Raw genomic sequence first — 12,479 nt, 5'->3', positions numbered from 1 at the left:
AGTGTGGGGGTAGGCATTGGTGGTATAGTGGCGAGAATAGTTGCTTCCCAAGCAATTGACCCAGGTTCGATTGCAGGCGGTATGGAGGGTTTTTTTGCAACATGTTACTTTTTACTAAAAAGAATGAAAAAATATGATGCTGAGGCAGAAAACGTAAAAAAAGTGTGCATGTTCAAGCGTTGGTGGTATAGTGGTGAGCATAGCTGCCTTCCAAGCAGTTGACCCGGGTTCGATTCCCGGCCAACGCATTTGGTGATGCTTTTATTCTGTTTAAGGCTCATGGTTTTCGTTTGTTCTTCACACAATTTAGCAATACTGAAAATTAAAATAACAATAATGAAGAGAAAGTTTCTCTGCTTCTTTTCAACTGTCTAACCTTAACTATTTGCCGCGTTACAGTTGTTGATAAAAGCTTAGTAGGGTTACTGCGCATTATAAGAAAAATGCCAAGGTGCTGTTTTTGTAACACCTTAGCACAGTTGATGAGCAAAAGCACACGTTTTCAGTGTGGGGGTAGGCATTGGTGGTATAGTGGCGAGAATAGTTGCTTCCCAAGCAATTGACCCGGGTTCGATTCCCGGCCAATGCAGGCGGTATGGGTTTTTTTTTTGCAACATGTTACTTTTTACTAATAAGAATGAAAAAATATGGTGCTGAGGCAGAAAATGTAAAAAAACGTGTGCATGTTCAAGCGTTGGTGGTATAGCGGTGAGCATAGCTGCCTTCCAAGCAGTTGACCCGGGTTCGATTCTCGGCCAACGCATTTGGTGATGCTTTTATTCTGTTTAAGGCTCATGGTTTTCGTTTGTTCTTCACACAATTTAGCAATACTGAAAATTAAAATAACAATAATGAAGAGAAAGTTTCTCTGCTTCTTTTCAACTGTCTAACCTTAACTATTTGCCGCGTTACAGTTGTTGATAAAAGCTTAGTAGGGTTACTGCGCATTATAAGAAAAATGCCAGGGTGCTGTTTTTGTAACACCTTAGCACAGTTGATGAGCAAAAGCACACGTTTTCAGTGTGGGGGTAGGCATTGGTGGTATAGTGGCGAGAATAGTTGCTTCCCAAGCAATTGACCCGGATTCGATTCCCGGCCAATGCAGGCGGTATGGGGTTTTTTTTTTGCAACATGTTACTTTTTACTAATAAGAATGAAAAAATATGGTGCTGAGGCAGAAAATGTAAAAAAACGTGTGCATGTTCAAGCGTTGGTGGTATAGTGGTGAGCATAGCTGCCTTCCAAGCAGTTGACCCGGGTTCGATTCCCGGCCAACGCATTTGGTGATGCTTTTATTCTGTTTAAGGCTCATGGTTTTCGTTTGTTCTTCACACAATTTAGCAATACTGAAAATTAAAATAACAATAATGAAGAGAAAGTTTCTCTGCTTCTTTTCAACTGTCTAACCTTAACTATTTGCCGCGTTACAGTTGTTGATAAAAGCTTAGTAGGGTTACTGCGCATTATAAGAAAAATGCCAGGGTGCTGTTTTTGTAACACCTTAGCACAGTTGATGAGCAAAAGCACACGTTTTCAGTGTGGGGGTAGGCATTGGTGGTATAGTGGCGAGAATAGTTGCTTTCCAAGCAATTGACCCGGGTTCGATTGCAGGCGGTATGGAGTTTTTTTTTGCAACATGTTACTTTTTACTAAAAAGAATGAAAAAATATGATGCTGAGGCAGAAAACGTAAAAAAACGTGTGCATGTTCAAGCGTTGGTGGTATAGTGGTGAGCATAGCTGCCTTCCAAGCAGTTGACCCGGGTTCGATTCCCGGCCAACGCATTTGGTGATGCTTTTATTCTGTTTAAGGCTCATGGTTTTCGTTTGTTCTTCACACAATTTAGCAATACTGAAAATTAAAATAACAATAATGAAGAGAAAGTTTCTCTGCTTCTTTTCAACTGTCTAACCTTAACTATTTGCCGCGTTACAGTTGTTGATAAAAGCTTAGTAGGGTTACTGCGCATTATAAGAAAAATGCCAGGGTGCTGTTTTTGTAACACCTTAGCACAGTTGATGAGCAAAAGCACACGTTTTCAGTGTGGGGGTAGGCATTGGTGGTATAGTGGCGAGAATAGTTGCTTCCCAAGCAATTGACCCGGGTTCGATTGCAGGCGGTATGGAGGTTTTTTTTGCAACATGTTACTTTTTACTAAAAAGAATGAAAAAATATGATGCTGAGGCAGAAAACTTAAAAAAACGTGTGCATGTTCAAGCGTTGGTGGTATAGTGGTGAGCATAGCTGCCTTCCAAGCAGTTGACCCGGGTTCGATTCCCGGCCAACGCATTTGGTGATGCTTTTATTCTGTTTAAGGCTCATGGTTTTCGTTTGTTCTTCACACAATTTAGCAATACTGAAAATTAAAATAACAATAATGAAGAGAAAGTTTCTCTGCTTCTTTTCAACTGTCTAACCTTAACTATTTGCCGCGTTACAGTTGTTGATAAAAGCTTAGTAGGGTTACTGCGCATTATAAGAAAAATGCCAGGGTGCTGTTTTTGTAACACCTTAGCACAGTTGATGAGCAAAAGCACACGTTTTCAGTGTGGGGGTAGGCATTGGTGGTATAGTGGCGAGAATAGTTGCTTCCCAAGCAATTGACCCGGGTTCGATTGCAGGCGGTATGGAGTTTTTTTTTGCAACATGTTACTTTTTACTAAAAAGAATGAAAAAATATGATGCTGAGGCAGAAAACGTAAAAAAACGTGTGCATGTTCAATCGTTGGTGGTATAGTGGTGAGCATAGCTGCCTTCCAAGCAGTTGACCCGGGTTCGATTCCCGGCCAACGCATTTGGTGATGCTTTTATTCTGTTTAAGGCTCATGGTTTTCGTTTGTTCTTCACACAATTTAGCAATACTGAAAATTAAAATAACAATAATGAAGAGAAAGTTTCTCTGCTTCTTTTCAACTGTCTAACCTTAACTATTTGCCGCGTTACAGTTGTTGATAAAAGCTTAGTAGGGTTACTGCGCATTATAAGAAAAATGCCAGGGTGCTGTTTTTGTAACACCTTAGCACAGTTGATGAGCAAAAGCACACGTTTTCAGTGTGGGGGTAGGCATTGGTGGTATAGTGGCGAGAATAGTTGCTTCCCAAGCAATTGACCCGGGTTCGATTGCAGGCGGTATGGAGGTTTTTTTTGCAACATGTTACTTTTTACTAAAAAGAATGAAAAAATATGATGCTGAGGCAGAAAACGTAAAAAAAGTGTGCATGTTCAAGCGTTGGTGGTATAGTGGTGAGCATAGCTGCCTTCCAAGCAGTTGACCCGGGTTCGATTCCCGGCCAACGCATTTGGTGATGCTTTTATTCTGTTTAAGGCTCATGGTTTTCGTTTGTTCTTCACACAATTTAGCAATACTGAAAATTAAAATAACAATAATGAAGAGAAAGTTTCTCTGCTTCTTTTCAACTGTTTAAACTTAACTATTTGCCGCGTTACAGTTGTTGATAAAAGCTTAGTAGGGTTACTGCGCATTATAAGAAAAATGCCAGGGTGCTGTTTTTGTAACACCTTAGCACAGTTGATGAGCAAAAGCACACGTTTTCAGTGTGGGGGTAGGCATTGGTGGTATAGTGGCGAGAATAGTTGCTTCCCAAGCAAATGACCCGGGTTCGATTGCAGGCGGTATGGAGGTTTTTTTTGCAACATGTTACTTTTTACTAAAAAGAATGAAAAAATATGATGCTGAGGCAGAAAACGTAAAAAAACGTGTGCATGTTCAAGCGTTGGTGGTATAGTGGTGAGCATAGCTGCCTTCCAAGCAATTGACCCGGGTTCGATTCCCGGCCAACGCATTTGGTGATGCCTTTATTCTGTTTAAGGCTCATAGTTTTTGTTTGTTCTTCACACAATTTAGCAATACTGAAAATTAAAATAACAATAATGAAGAGAAAGTTTCTCTGCTTCTTTTCAACTGTCTAACCTTAACTATTTGCCGCGTTACAGTTGTTGATAAAAGCTTAGTAGGGTTACTGCGCATTATAAGAAAAATGCCAGGGTGCTGTTTTTGTAACACCTTAGCACAGTTGATGAGCAAAAGCACATGTTTTCAGTGTGGGGGTAGGCATTGGTGGTATAGTGGCGAGAATAGTTGCTTCCCAAGCAATTGACCCAGGTTCGATTGCAGGCGGTATGGAGGTTTTTTTTGCAACATGTTACTTTTTACTAAAAAGAATGAAAAAATATGATGCTGAGGCAGAAAACGTAAAAAAAGTGTGCATGTTCAAGCGTTGGTGGTATAGTGGTGAGCATAGCTGCCTTCCAAGCAGTTGACCCGGGTTCGATTCCCGGCCAACGCATTTGGTGATGCTTTTATTCTGTTTAAGGCTCATGGTTTTCGTTTGTTCTTCACACAATTTAGCAATACTGAAAATTAAAATAACAATAATGAAGAGAAAGTTTCTCTGCTTCTTTTCAACTGTCTAACCTTAACTATTTGCCGCGTTACAGTTGTTGATAAAAGCTTAGTAGGGTTACTGCGCATTATAAGAAAAATGCCAGGGTGCTGTTTTTGTAACACCTTAGCACAGTTGATGAGCAAAAGCACACGTTTTCAGTGTGGGGGTAGGCATTGGTGGTATAGTGGCGAGAATAGTTGCTTTCCAAGCAATTGACCCGGGTTCGATTGCAGGCGGTATGGAGTTTTTTTTTGCAACATGTTACTTTTTACTAAAAAGAATGAAAAAATATGATGCTGAGGCAGAAAACGTAAAAAAACGTGTGCATGTTCAAGCGTTGGTGGTATAGTGGTGAGCATAGCTGCCTTCCAAGCAGTTGACCCGGGTTCGATTCCCGGCCAACGCATTTGGTGATGCTTTTATTCTGTTTAAGGCTCATGGTTTTCGTTTGTTCTTCACACAATTTAGCAATACTGAAAATTAAAATAACAATAATGAAGAGAAAGTTTCTCTGCTTCTTTTCAACTGTCTAACCTTAACTATTTGCCGCGTTACAGTTGTTGATAAAAGCTTAGTAGGGTTACTGCGCATTATAAGAAAAATGCCAGGGTGCTGTTTTTGTAACACCTTAGCATAGTTGATGAGCAAAAGCACACGTTTTCAGTGTGGGGGTAGGCATTGGTGGTATAGTGGCGAGAATAGTTGCTTCCCAAGCAATTGACCCGGGTTCGATTGCAGGCGGTATGGAGTTTTTTTTTGCAACATGTTACTTTTTACTAAAAAGAATGAAAAAATATGATGCTGAGGCAGAAAACGTAAAAAAACGTGTGCATGTTCAAGCGTTGGTGGTATAGTGGTGAGCATAGCTGCCTTTCAAGCAGTTGACCCAGGTTCGATTCCCGGCCAACGCATTTGGTGATGCTTTTATTCTGTTTAAGGCTCATGGTTTTCGTTTGTCCTTCACACAATTTAGCAATACTGAAAATTAAAATAACAATAATGAAGAGAAAGTTTCTCTGCTTCTTTTCAACTGTCTAACCTTAACTATTTGCCGCGTTACAGTTGTTGATAAAAGCTTAGTAGGGTTACTGCGCATTATAAGAAAAATGCCAGGGTGCTGTTTTTGTAACACCTTAGCACAGTTGATGAGCAAAAGCACACATTTTCAGTGTGGGGGTAGGCATTGGTGGTATAGTGGCGAGAATAGTTGCTTTCCAAGCAATTGACCCGGGTTCGATTGCAGGCGGTATGGAGTTTTTTTTTGCAACATGTTACTTTTTACTAAAAAGAATGAAAAAATATGATGCTGAGGCAGAAAACGTAAAAAAACGTGTGCATGTTCAAGCGTTGGTGGTATAGTGGTGAGCATAGCTGCCTTCCAAGCAGTTGACCCGGTTTCGATTCCCGGCCAACGCATTTGGTGATGCTTTTATTCTGTTTAAGGCTCATGGTTTTCGTTTGTTCTTCACACAATTTAGCAATACTGAAAATTAAAATAACAATAATGAAGAGAAAGTTTCTCTGCTTCTTTTCAACTGTCTAACCTTAACTATTTGCCGCGTTACAGTTGTTGATAAAAGCTTAGTAGGGTTACTGCGCATTATAAGAAAAATGCCAGGGTGCTGTTTTTGTAACACCTTAGCATAGTTGATGAGCAAAAGCACACGTTTTCAGTGTGGGGGTAGGCATTGGTGGTATAGTGGCGAGAATAGTTGCTTCTCAAGCAATTGACCCGGGTTCGATTGCAGGCGGTATGGAGTTTTTTTTTGCAACATGTTACTTTTTACTAAAAAGAATGAAAAAATATGATGCTGAGGCAGAAAACGTAAAAAAACGTGTGCATGTTCAAGCGTTGGTGGTATAGTGGTGAGCATAGCTGCCTTCCAAGCAGTTGACCCAGGTTCGATTCCCGGCCAACGCATTTGGTGATGCTTTTATTCTGTTTAAGGCTCATGGTTTTCGTTTGTTCTTCACACAATTTAGCAATACTGAAAATTAAAATAACAATAATGAAGAGAAAGTTTCTCTGCTTCTTTTCAACTGTCTAACCTTAACGATTTGCCGCGTTACAGTTGTTGATAAAAGCTTAGTAGGGTTACTGCGCATTATAAGAAAAATGCCAGGGTGCTGTTTTTGTAACACCTTAGCACAGTTGATGAGCAAAAGCACACGTTTTCAGTGTGGGGGTAGGCATTGGTGGTATAGTGGCGAGAATAGTTGCTTCCCAAGCAATTGACCCGGGTTCGATTCCCGGCCAATGCAGGCGGTATGGAGTTTTTTTTTGCAACATGTTACTTTTTACTAAAAAGAATGAAAAAATATGATGCTGAGGCAGAAAACGTAAAAAAACGTGTGCATGTTCAAGCGTTGGTGGTATAGGGGTGAGCATAGCTGCCTTCCAAGCAGTTGACCCGGGTTCGATTCCCGGCCAACGCATTTGGTGATGCTTTTATTCTGTTTAAGGCTCATGGTTTTCGTTTGTTCTTCACACAATTTAGCAATACTGAAAATTAAAATAACAATAATGAAGAGAAAGTTTCTCTGCTTCTTTTCAACTGTCTAACCTTAACTATTTGCCGCGTTACAGTTGTTGATAAAAGCTTAGTAGGGTTACTGCGCATTATAAGAAAAATGCCAGGGTGCTGTTTTTGTAACACCTTAGCATAGTTGATGAGCAAAAGCACACGTTTTCAGTGTGGGGGTAGGCATTGGTGGTATAGTGGCGAGAATAGTTGCTTCCCAAGCAATTGACCCGGGTTCGATTGCAGGCGGTATGGAGTTTTTTTTTGCAACATGTTACTTTTTACTAAAAAGAATGAAAAAATATGATGCTGAGGCAGATAACGTAAAAAAACGTGTGCATGTTCAAGCGTTGGTGGTATAGTGGTGAGCATAGCTGCCTTCCAAGCAGTTGACCCAGGTTCGATTCCCGGCCAACGCATTTGGTGATGCTTTTATTCTGTTTAAGGCTCATGGTTTTCGTTTGTTCTTCACACAATTTAGCAATACTGAAAATTAAAATAACAATAATGAAGAGAAAGTTTCTCTGCTTCTTTTCAACTGTCTAACCTTAACTATTTGCCGCGTTACAGTTGTTGATAAAAGCTTAGTAGGGTTACTGCGCATTATAAGAAAAATGCCAAGGTGCTGTTTTTGTAACACCTTAGCACAGTTGATGAGCAAAAGCACACGTTTTCAGTGTGGGGGTAGGCATTGGTGGTATAGTGGCGAGAATAGTTGCTTCCCAAGCAATTGACCCGGGTTCGATTCCCGGCCAATGCAGGCGGTATGGAGTTTTTTTTTGCAACATGTTACTTTTTACTAAAAAGAATGAAAAAATATGATGCTGAGGCAGAAAACGTAAAAAAACGTGTGCATGTTCAAGCGTTGGTGGTATAGTGGTGAGCATAGCTGCCTTCCAAGCAGTTGACCCGGGTTCGATTCCCGGCCAACGCATTTGGTGATGCTTTTATTCTGTTTAAGGCTCATGGTTTTCGTTTGTTCTTCACACAATTTAGCAATACTGAAAATTAAAATAACAATAATGAAGAGAAAGTTTCTCTGCTTCTTTTCAACTGTCTAACCTTAACTATTTGCCGCGTTACAGTTGTTGATAAAAGCTTAGTAGGGTTACTGCGCATTATAAGAAAAATGCCAGGGTGCTGTTTTTGTAACACCTTAGCATAGTTGATGAGCAAAAGCACACGTTTTCAGTGTGGGGGTAGGCATTGGTGGTATAGTGGCGAGAATAGTTGCTTCCCAAGCAATTGACCCGGGTTCGATTGCAGGCGGTATGGAGTTTTTTTTTGCAACATGTTACTTTTTACTAAAAAGAATGAAAAAATATGATGCTGAGGCAGAAAACGTAAAAAAACGTGTGCATGTTCAAGCGTTGGTGGTATAGTGGTGAGCATAGCTGCCTTCCAAGCAGTTGACCCAGGCTCGATTCCCGGCCAACGCATTTGGTGATGCTTTTATTCTGTTTAAGGCTCATGGTTTTCGTTTGTTCTTCACACAATTTAGCAATACTGAAAATTAAAATAACAATAATGAAGAGAAAGTTTCTCTGCTTCTTTTCAACTGTCTAACCTTAACTATTTGCCGCGTTACAGTTGTTGATAAAAGCTTAGTAGGGTTACTGCGCATTATAAGAAAAATGCCAAGGTGCTGTTTTTGTAACACCTTAGCACAGTTGATGAGCAAAAGCACACGTTTTCAGTGTGGGGGTAGGCATTGGTGGTATAGTGGCGAGAATAGTTGCTTCCCAAGCAATTGACCCGGGTTCGATTCCCGGCCAATGCAGGCGGTATGGAGTTTTTTTTTGCAACATGTTACTTTTTACTAAAAAGAATGAAAAAATATGATGCTGAGGCAGAAAACGTAAAAAAACGTGTGCATGTTCAAGCGTTGGTGGTATAGTGGTGAGCATAGCTGCCTTCCAAGCAGTTGACCCGGGTTCGATTCCCGGCCAACGCATTTGGTGATGCTTTTATTCTGTTTAAGGCTCATGGTTTTCGTTTGTTCTTCACACAATTTAGCAATACTGAAAATTAAAATAACAATAATGAAGAGAAAGTTTCTCTGCTTCTTTTCAACTGTCTAACCTTAACTATTTGCCGCGTTACAGTTGTTGATAAAAGCTTAGTAGGGTTACTGCGCATTATAAGAAAAATGCCAGGGTGCTGTTTTTGTAACACCTTAGCATAGTTGATGAGCAAAAGCACACGTTTTCAGTGTGGGGGTAGGCATTGGTGGTATAGTGGCGAGAATAGTTGCTTCCCAAGCAATTGACCCGGGTTCGATTGCAGGCGGTATGGAGTTTTTTTTTGCAACATGTTACTTTTTACTAAAAAGAATGAAAAAATATGATGCTGAGGCAGAAAACGTAAAAAAACGTGTGCATGTTCAAGCGTTGGTGGTATAGTGGTGAGCATAGCTGCCTTCCAAGCAGTTGACCCAGGCTCGATTCCCGGCCAACGCATTTGGTGATGCTTTTATTCTGTTTAAGGCTCATGGTTTTCGTTTGTTCTTCACACAATTTAGCAATACTGAAAATTAAAATAACAATAATGAAGAGAAAGTTTCTCTGCTTCTTTTCAACTGTCTAACCTTAACTATTTGCCGCGTTACAGTTGTTGATAAAAGCTTAGTAGGGTTACTGCGCATTATAAGAAAAATGCCAAGGTGCTGTTTTTGTAACACCTTAGCACAGTTGATGAGCAAAAGCACACGTTTTCAGTGTGGGGGTAGGCATTGGTGGTATAGTGGCGAGAATAGTTGCTTCCCAAGCAATTGACCCGGGTTCGATTCCCGGCCAATGCAGGCGGTATGGGTTTTTTTTTTGCAACATGTTACTTTTTACTAATAAGAATGAAAAAATATGGTGCTGAGGCAGAAAATGTAAAAAAACGTGTGCATGTTCAAGCGTTGGTGGTATAGTGGTGAGCATAGCTGCCTTCCAAGCAGTTGACCCGGGTTCGATTCCCGGCCAACGCATTTGGTGATGCTTTTATTCTGTTTAAGGCTCATGGTTTTCGTTTGTTCTTCACACAATTTAGCAATACTGAAAATTAAAATAACAATAATGAAGAGAAAGTTTCTCTGCTTCTTTTCAACTGTCTAACCTTAACTATTTGCCGCGTTACAGTTGTTGATAAAAGCTTAGTAGGGTTACTGCGCATTATAAGAAAAATGCCAAGGTGCTGTTTTTGTAACACCTTAGCACAGTTGATGAGCAAAAGCACACGTTTTCAGTGTGGGGGTAGGCATTGGTGGTATAGTGGCGAGAATAGTTGCTTCCCAAGCAATTGACCCGGGTTCGATTCCCGGCCAATGCAGGCGGTATGGGTTTTTTTTTTGCAACATGTTACTTTTTACTAATAAGAATGAAAAAATATGGTGCTGAGGCAGAAAATGTAAAAAAACGTGTGCATGTTCAAGCGTTGGTGGTATAGTGGTGAGCATAGCTGCCTTCCAAGCAGTTGACCCGGGTTCGATTCCCGGCCAACGCATTTGGTGATGCTTTTATTCTGTTTAAGGCTCATGGTTTTCGTTTGTTCTTCACACAATTTAGCAATACTGAAAATTAAAATAACAATAATGAAGAGAAAGTTTCTCTGCTTCTTTTCAACTGTCTAACCTTAACTATTTGCCGCGTTACAGTTGTTGATAAAAGCTTAGTAGGGTTACTGCGCATTATAAGAAAAATGCCAGGGTGCTGTTTTTGTAACACCTTAGCATAGTTGATGAGCAAAAGCACACGTTTTCAGTGTGGGGGTAGGCATTGGTGGTATAGTGGCGAGAATAGTTGCTTCCGTTCAAGCGTTGGTGGTATAGTGGTGAGCATAGCTGCCTTCCAAGCAGTTGACCCAGGCTCGATTCCCGGCCAACGCATTTGGTGATGCTTTTATTCTGTTTAAGGCTCATGGTTTTCGTTTGTTCTTCACACAATTTAGCAATACTGAAAATTAAAATAACAATAATGAAGAGAAAGTTTCTCTGCTTCTTTTCAACTGTCTAACCTTAACTATTTGCCGCGTTACAGTTGTTGATAAAAGCTTAGTAGGGTTACTGCGCATTATAAGAAAAATGCCAAGGTGCTGTTTTTGTAACACCTTAGCACAGTTGATGAGCAAAAGCACACGTTTTCAGTGTGGGGGTAGGCATTGGTGGTATAGTGGCGAGAATAGTTGCTTCCCAAGCAATTGACCCGGGTTCGATTCCCGGCCAATGCAGGCGGTATGGGTTTTTTTTTTGCAACATGTTACTTTTTACTAATAAGAATGAAAAAATATGGTGCTGAGGCAGAAAATGTAAAAAAACGTGTGCATGTTCAAGCGTTGGTGGTATAGTGGTGAGCATAGCTGCCTTCCAAGCAGTTGACCCGGGTTCGATTCCCGGCCAACGCATTTGGTGATGCTTTTATTCTGTTTAAGGCTCATGGTTTTCGTTTGTTCTTCACACAATTTAGCAATACTGAAAATTAAAATAACAATAATGAAGAGAAAGTTTCTCTGCTTCTTTTCAACTGTCTAACCTTAACTATTTGCCGCGTTACAGTTGTTGATAAAAGCTTAGTAGGGTTACTGCGCATTATAAGAAAAATGCCAGGGTGCTGTTTTTGTAACACCTTAGCACAGTTGATGAGCAAAAGCACACGTTTTCAGTGTGGGGGTAGGCATTGGTGGTATAGTGGCGAGAATAGTTGCTTCCCAAGCAATTGACCCGGGTTCGATTGCAGGCGGTATGGAGTTTTTTTTTGCAACATGTTACTTTTTACTAAAAAGAATGAAAAAATATGATGCTGAGTCAGAAAACGTAAAAAAAACGTGTGCATGTTCAAGCGTTGGTGGTATAGTGGTGAGCATAGCTGCCTTCCAAGCAATTGACACGGGTTCGATTCCCGGCCAACGCATTTGGTGATGCTTTTATTCTGTTTAAGGCTCATGGTTTTCGTTTGTTCTTCACACAATTTAGCAATACTGAAAATTAAAATAACAATAATGAAGAGAAAGTTTCTCTGCTTCTTTTCAACTGTCTAACCTTAACTATTTGCCGCGTTACAGTTGTTGATAATAGCTTAGTAGGGTTACTGCGCATTATAAGAAAAATGCCAGGGTGCTGTTTTTGTAACACCTTAGCACAGTTGATGAGCAAAAGCACACGTTTTCAGTGTGGGGGTAGGCATTGGTGGTATAGTGGCGAGAATAGTTGCTTCCCAAGCAATTGACCCGGGTTCGATTCCCGGCCAATGCAGGCGGTATGGAGTTTTTTTTTGCAACATGTTACTTTTTACTAAAAAGAATGAAAAAATATGATGCTGAGGCAGAAAACGTAAAAAAACGTGTGCATGTTCAAGCGTTGGTGGTATAGTGGTGAGCATAGCTGCCTTCCAAGCAGTTGACCCGGGTTCGATTCCCGGCCAACGCATTTGGTGATGCTTTTATTCTGTTTAAGGCTCATGGTTTTCGTTTGTTCTTCACACAATTTAGCAATACTGAAAATTAAAATAACAATAATGAAGAGAAAGTTTCTCTGCTTCTTTTCAACTGTCTAACCTTAACTATTTGCCGC

General features: G+C 40.4%; 22 non-coding genes across 22 annotated transcripts; all 22 read left to right on the top strand.

Moving 5' to 3' along the window:
* Positions 1–176: 176 nt before the first annotated feature.
* TRNAG-UCC (transfer RNA glycine (anticodon UCC)) lies at positions 177–248 on the top strand. Its single transcript has one exon. It is a non-coding gene; the product is annotated as a tRNA-Gly (tRNA).
* A 269-nt stretch (positions 249–517) lies between these two features.
* Positions 518–589, top strand: TRNAG-CCC (transfer RNA glycine (anticodon CCC)). The gene has a single exon. It is a non-coding gene; the product is annotated as a tRNA-Gly (tRNA).
* Positions 590–1,032: 443 nt separating this feature from the next.
* TRNAG-CCC (transfer RNA glycine (anticodon CCC)) lies at positions 1,033–1,104 on the top strand. The gene has a single exon. It is a non-coding gene; the product is annotated as a tRNA-Gly (tRNA).
* Positions 1,105–1,207: 103 nt separating this feature from the next.
* TRNAG-UCC (transfer RNA glycine (anticodon UCC)) lies at positions 1,208–1,279 on the top strand. The gene has a single exon. It is a non-coding gene; the product is annotated as a tRNA-Gly (tRNA).
* A 433-nt stretch (positions 1,280–1,712) lies between these two features.
* TRNAG-UCC (transfer RNA glycine (anticodon UCC)) lies at positions 1,713–1,784 on the top strand. Its single transcript has one exon. It is a non-coding gene; the product is annotated as a tRNA-Gly (tRNA).
* Positions 1,785–2,217: 433 nt separating this feature from the next.
* Positions 2,218–2,289, top strand: TRNAG-UCC (transfer RNA glycine (anticodon UCC)). The gene has a single exon. It is a non-coding gene; the product is annotated as a tRNA-Gly (tRNA).
* Positions 2,290–3,226: 937 nt separating this feature from the next.
* TRNAG-UCC (transfer RNA glycine (anticodon UCC)) lies at positions 3,227–3,298 on the top strand. The gene has a single exon. It is a non-coding gene; the product is annotated as a tRNA-Gly (tRNA).
* A 937-nt stretch (positions 3,299–4,235) lies between these two features.
* Positions 4,236–4,307, top strand: TRNAG-UCC (transfer RNA glycine (anticodon UCC)). Its single transcript has one exon. It is a non-coding gene; the product is annotated as a tRNA-Gly (tRNA).
* Positions 4,308–4,740: 433 nt separating this feature from the next.
* TRNAG-UCC (transfer RNA glycine (anticodon UCC)) lies at positions 4,741–4,812 on the top strand. The gene has a single exon. It is a non-coding gene; the product is annotated as a tRNA-Gly (tRNA).
* A 1,784-nt stretch (positions 4,813–6,596) lies between these two features.
* TRNAG-CCC (transfer RNA glycine (anticodon CCC)) lies at positions 6,597–6,668 on the top strand. Its single transcript has one exon. It is a non-coding gene; the product is annotated as a tRNA-Gly (tRNA).
* Positions 6,669–7,616: 948 nt separating this feature from the next.
* Positions 7,617–7,688, top strand: TRNAG-CCC (transfer RNA glycine (anticodon CCC)). Its single transcript has one exon. It is a non-coding gene; the product is annotated as a tRNA-Gly (tRNA).
* Positions 7,689–7,790: 102 nt separating this feature from the next.
* On the top strand, positions 7,791–7,862 carry TRNAG-UCC (transfer RNA glycine (anticodon UCC)). The gene has a single exon. It is a non-coding gene; the product is annotated as a tRNA-Gly (tRNA).
* A 774-nt stretch (positions 7,863–8,636) lies between these two features.
* TRNAG-CCC (transfer RNA glycine (anticodon CCC)) lies at positions 8,637–8,708 on the top strand. The gene has a single exon. It is a non-coding gene; the product is annotated as a tRNA-Gly (tRNA).
* A 102-nt stretch (positions 8,709–8,810) lies between these two features.
* TRNAG-UCC (transfer RNA glycine (anticodon UCC)) lies at positions 8,811–8,882 on the top strand. Its single transcript has one exon. It is a non-coding gene; the product is annotated as a tRNA-Gly (tRNA).
* Positions 8,883–9,656: 774 nt separating this feature from the next.
* Positions 9,657–9,728, top strand: TRNAG-CCC (transfer RNA glycine (anticodon CCC)). Its single transcript has one exon. It is a non-coding gene; the product is annotated as a tRNA-Gly (tRNA).
* Positions 9,729–9,830: 102 nt separating this feature from the next.
* On the top strand, positions 9,831–9,902 carry TRNAG-UCC (transfer RNA glycine (anticodon UCC)). The gene has a single exon. It is a non-coding gene; the product is annotated as a tRNA-Gly (tRNA).
* A 269-nt stretch (positions 9,903–10,171) lies between these two features.
* Positions 10,172–10,243, top strand: TRNAG-CCC (transfer RNA glycine (anticodon CCC)). Its single transcript has one exon. It is a non-coding gene; the product is annotated as a tRNA-Gly (tRNA).
* A 102-nt stretch (positions 10,244–10,345) lies between these two features.
* On the top strand, positions 10,346–10,417 carry TRNAG-UCC (transfer RNA glycine (anticodon UCC)). The gene has a single exon. It is a non-coding gene; the product is annotated as a tRNA-Gly (tRNA).
* A 651-nt stretch (positions 10,418–11,068) lies between these two features.
* Positions 11,069–11,140, top strand: TRNAG-CCC (transfer RNA glycine (anticodon CCC)). The gene has a single exon. It is a non-coding gene; the product is annotated as a tRNA-Gly (tRNA).
* A 102-nt stretch (positions 11,141–11,242) lies between these two features.
* On the top strand, positions 11,243–11,314 carry TRNAG-UCC (transfer RNA glycine (anticodon UCC)). The gene has a single exon. It is a non-coding gene; the product is annotated as a tRNA-Gly (tRNA).
* A 775-nt stretch (positions 11,315–12,089) lies between these two features.
* Positions 12,090–12,161, top strand: TRNAG-CCC (transfer RNA glycine (anticodon CCC)). The gene has a single exon. It is a non-coding gene; the product is annotated as a tRNA-Gly (tRNA).
* A 102-nt stretch (positions 12,162–12,263) lies between these two features.
* On the top strand, positions 12,264–12,335 carry TRNAG-UCC (transfer RNA glycine (anticodon UCC)). Its single transcript has one exon. It is a non-coding gene; the product is annotated as a tRNA-Gly (tRNA).
* The last annotated feature ends 144 nt before the right edge of the window (positions 12,336–12,479 follow it).

This window comes from Anomaloglossus baeobatrachus, unplaced genomic scaffold (assembly GCF_048569485.1).
Source record: "Anomaloglossus baeobatrachus isolate aAnoBae1 unplaced genomic scaffold, aAnoBae1.hap1 Scaffold_2622, whole genome shotgun sequence".
Lineage (NCBI taxonomy): Eukaryota > Metazoa > Chordata > Amphibia > Anura > Aromobatidae > Anomaloglossus > Anomaloglossus baeobatrachus.
This window is presented reverse-complemented; position numbering and strand designations above follow the sequence as displayed.